At 29.1% G+C, this 5,108-nt stretch overlaps 1 long non-coding RNA gene across 1 annotated transcript; it reads right to left on the bottom strand.

Annotated features, from left to right (window-relative positions):
* Positions 1 to 1,152: 1,152 nt before the first annotated feature.
* On the bottom strand, positions 1,153 to 3,611 carry LOC140759436 (uncharacterized). The gene is made up of 2 exons (XR_012104232.1): positions 3,141 to 3,611; positions 1,153 to 1,388 (listed from the first exon to the last, which is right to left on the bottom strand). It is a non-coding gene; the product is annotated as an uncharacterized lncRNA (long non-coding RNA).
* Positions 3,612 to 5,108: the final 1,497 nt, after the last annotated feature.

Here is a 5,108-nt window from a genome sequence, read left to right as displayed (position 1 = left end):
GCAGGCTCTTCACATTTGCTATAAAGACATGAAGTTTTTATAAAGACCCACAAATAGAAGAATGATGAACTTCTAGATGAGTATATATTATATTTGTTAAATGATGGAAAAAATTATTATTATACTACGTCGGTAAAGTTTCACTGACGTTAAATATTATTTGTCAAATTATATGCAGATAGTGTCTATTCTGAAGCTGCTAGATGTAAAGCAAATATATGCAGATATCCATAAATAAATGGAATAAATGATGGCAAAGTTAAAAACAATGATGCTTATTCTCAAAAACCAGAGTGATGGTTGGTTGATACTGGGTGGTGGTTAGTGAGAGATACTGATAAATTATTTTCTAATTTGCGAGAAATGAGAGAGAAAGACAAACTCTTTTTAGTTTTCTTTTTTTTTTACTTTCCCTCTATGTGTAGGTTTCTATGGTTTGTGCTTCACTGATGGTTCACATCTAGTAAAAGCCCCAATATGTTTTTATATAGATAGTAAATATATAATTTATACCTAATATTAGAGTGTTTTTTCTTTTTTTACCATACAGCAAATTATTTATCAATCAGTTTGATGAAGATATTACCAATTCAATATGTAATTATTATTTTTTAAATATATTATCTTGCACATTATTTTTTGACAATTATATTATATTAACAATTTATCAAGTAAAAGATATATATATCTTTAATTGGGAGTAATGTATATCTATCATAATAAGGGTATTAATATCTTTTTATAATTAACTTGATGATTTAATCTTTTTGATTATTTTTTATTATTTACATATATCTCTCATTAGTTTAGGGTAATTTAAAGTAAATTTAATAACTGATAGATATAGAATATCATATTTAAATTAAAGTCTATATCCAAAGAATCAAATTTACATTGTTTTTAAATTATATCTTCTATAATTAAGGCATAATCATATCTATCAAATTATATTTAAGAGACAGAAATCTTAATTGACGAAAGAACGTATAATCTGGCACACGTATTCAAATTTTCTTAACTAATTTGCCACTTTTTTATGTAATATGAGTTTAGAATTAATATCGAATATAAAAATAGGCTATTATGGTCATTAGATTAAGATTATAAATTTTAGAGGGTATTGAAGTATTTTCCCTAATACTAATAGAAATATGAGATGAAGTATAGGAGTTAATTACTAAGGATACATATGTACACAATTCCAGTCACACACACAAAATTACAAAAAGTATTAATTTGAAAGTATTACTCTAACTAGGAGGTAAACATATTTCCCCCAAAGTTGATATAAGTGTCTCTTTATTTCTATTTAGAAACTAGTAACCACGAGAGCCATTGAGGCAACAACTGGGGGGAGGCTTTTGATCTTCAACACTAAGGAGTGTTGCCTGTCGAACATAATAAAAATTTACAATGAATATAATTACAAATGTTATCATATTTAAAATAAATTTAAGAAATAATTATATTTAGACACCAATCTTGACTATCATGATTTTTCATATAAACTCTCCGAACTATTAAAAATGTCTTACCCCAATAATGTCGAGAAGGTAAAGGTACTTTGATAAATTATAAAAGTATAATATACCATACAGTGACTAACGTGACTTGTATGTGATGATTTATGGATAGAAAAAATTAGAAAAATCTAACGGAAGAAGTATTGAAAATATTTTCAATAGTTCAAAAAGTCTATATATTTAGAGAAAGTATGTGAAAAAATGTGATAGTTCAAAGGGTCTAAATATAATAAATTCTTAAATTAACACTAAATAAAATCTTTTAAAAGTTACTTATTTTCATTTATACCTTGGAGGGGATATCCTTACAATTAGTTGGAGCATAGTTAGTAAAGGTAAATAATAAGGATACTTTAAATCGAGAGTAGAGTATGCTAAAGATAGAGAAAAGAAAATTATCTTTTCCCCTTTAATGTATTAAATTTTAATGCCTCATTAGCTCACAAGGCTATCAACTTTAGAGAAAGTATACATATAAATAAGAGATTTGAGAAGAATATACACAGAAAACCTGTACAATATCCGGTACTATGAGAATTAAGAACAGCTTATTAGCTGGTAGCTTTTAGTCTTTTTGATTTACCAATCGAAAATTTCAAGGGAAACAAGCGGATTGAGAGCTTTAATTTACCCGGCCCTTAAAAGGGGTAATAGATTCACTTTCTACTATACTTTCTATTTTTCTGTTAAAGAACAGAATATATTAAAATATGTTATCTGAAGTATATATATTCTATCATATTTTAGCACAAGAAGGATTTAATGGTTTTGTATTTTTTTTACCTATAAACTCTTCTAAATTTCATATTTGCTTATAAAAGCTTTTAAGTTCATGGATTTTTCTTGGTGATCCCTTAAGACTCTTGATAAGCTAAGATCTTAATAATTTAACAGATGAAAAGACATAATTATAAGAGAATTTATGTATGTTTAGAGCTAAATTTATTTCATTAATTTATATTTATCTATATGCAAATAAGGGATTTTAGAAGCCCTGTATTTTAAATATTTGTAAATCGCAGTCTATATTTTATTACCAAATATTTGTAGGTTATTAAAATAAATATTCCATCCAATTCGAACTATCTTTTGCTAAAGTAACTATAATATCTTACTCTTTTTTCTAGAGCATGATGATACCTTCTTTTCCTATACTTAAAAATCTCAGAAAGTAGAAGAGGAGCGAACCTCAACCCTCTCTTCTCTTCCATTGTTTATTTTAGATTGTAAAGGAGATGAAGTTGTTGGTGTCAATATAGGTTTAGGTTGGGTAAGGATGTTTTAATAGTCTTCTTATTTAGTATAATTAAACATACAAGTTTGGTTGGCTTTTACTAGTAGAGTGTGTTCTTCTGCAAATATTTAATAAAATATAAAGTATAAATCTTCCAATAGGAGAGTATATATAATCTTTTTGACTGTTAAATGAATCCAACTTTTAGGTTGCAAGGAGATGAACGGTACACACATAAATATGAGATTTTAGAAGAAAATATAGATATATATATATATACACAAAACCTCTAAACTATTTTTGAGTCTAGCTAGATAGATATTTAGGGGGAGTGGTGGAGAAGAAATGATGGAAATAAAACAAAGCGTGTGCACACGACTGACCTACGGTAGATCTTTTTTCCGTCTGGTTAGTGATCGTAGCAAGGGGAAGAGGACCACGATAAAAGCTTGGACCTCTGTTTCTGTTTGGAATTCCCCTCCTGTATGGGTGGCCTCCCAGCCATGGCCTCTTCCTGTTTGATAGTAGGTTTCTGGGATTAATGGCCACAGTGGGATATGGAGCCCTCACAAGAGGGATGAGATCTCCAATGATGGCCAAGAGCATTAACAAAGCAAGGAGGATCTTTCCTGGAGCCATATATTACTTTTGTATGCTTCTTGAGTGAGTGGCTCCACTATTTATAAGCACAGGAATGAGATAGGTTTGTTGAACACGCACACCAAGAAGAACGTTCTTGGACACTCAGTGAGGTCTTCTCTCTGGCTTCTTTTTTATCAAAGTTTTGACTGACTTCCCCACTGGGAGAAAGAAGGGCCCGGAGATTAGTAGATCTGGTGTCCAGTCTTCTTGTACGAAAAATACTGTCTTTTTAATCGTTTTTATATTCTACTCTTTTTGAATATTTATTATTTATTAGACTTTTGTACTTTATCTTTTTTTATTAAATATTTTGGATTAATTTTAGTTATGTTTCATTTCACCTTCACTTAAAAGAAATTATTTAAGGATATTAGCATAATTTGGATTTGTAATTATTTTAATTTATCTGTATAGTAACTGACGGTTAATAAAACTATTTAATGACGGTTAATAAAACTATTTAATCAAATTATTATTTTATATTATTTTTTGTGAATGAAATATTTATTTTCCTGAAGGACTTCATACCGCTGATCACTGAAATATTAGTATCAACCTTTTATCGAAGTCTATCAAGAAGCATTTTATTATGATTTGAGTAAGCAAGACCTTACTGATATACAAGTTCATGTTGTAATTGCTGAAGTTATTTTAATAATTATTTCGATCGGAATTGTATGGATTGTTTTAAATAATATTTAGATAGTTATGAATAAATCTAGAAATTAAAAATATCTTAAAAGGAGTACAATCATATGTCCTCTATGACTTTTTTTAGCTATTCTTTATGTTTAGTGGCATCAAATTTTAAAGCCTTAAGATTTTGTATATCATAGCTAATAGCATCTTGATCAATTTCTGATTAGTAACCCAGTATGTTATTAACTAAATATTTTCAATGCGTAAATGCAGATTATTGGCAAGACATATAAAATTAAATAAAACTAGAGAAGTCAATCCATTTGACAGATTAAGAATCACAAATATATTGTTCACACAATTTTTCAAATTTTAGTATTAAATTATTATAAAATAAGAATAGAATCATTAAATATTAAAGATAATTATGTAACTTTGGAAAAGTAAGAGACCCACCTTATTCACCAAAATTGGCTAAGTTGCATAGGCTACCGGTTCAAACATTGGGTTAGCCAGTTTTTATTGGATCAATTGCTTTTCTTCCCCATTCATTAGCCCAACCATTTGATCCAGTTATGTTCTAATAACTATGTTGGGAGGTCTATGCTGAGAAAAATAATCTCGCCTAAAAATTTAATCAGCATTTCTGAGAAAAATAATCTCGCTTTATTGATTTTAAAGATACTGTTGCATAAAATCACTAATAAAAACTTTCCAAAAAAACATTCGAGCAATAATTATGGAATATAACAGGTTATCAAAATTTAGCTATGAAATGATGTGCATAATTTTGTAGCCCTATTACGACTAATCTTAAGGCCATAAAAATGCATAGATGAAATAATTTTCTCCTATAGCATTTCGGCTATATTTCTAATTAGCCAAGTGCTAGGTGCAGAAGAGAGCTGTTCTTTCTCTAGTGGGTCCATTAGCTCTTCTCATCTCCTCTTCCTTCTCACTTTACCCTCTTTTCGCCCTCGCTATCACTAGTCTCACACCTACTCTCCCATTCGCGCCGCCGTCGTCCATCATACTCCGGTTACCTTCTTGGCCGTCTGACTAGCCACTAT

The sequence above is a fragment of the Typha angustifolia genome, chromosome 4, assembly GCF_048772165.1.
Source record: "Typha angustifolia cultivar Huaian chromosome 4, ASM4877216v1, whole genome shotgun sequence".
Lineage (NCBI taxonomy): Eukaryota > Viridiplantae > Streptophyta > Magnoliopsida > Poales > Typhaceae > Typha > Typha angustifolia.
Note: the sequence above shows the minus strand (reverse complement) of the source record. Positions and strands in the feature narration are given on the sequence as shown.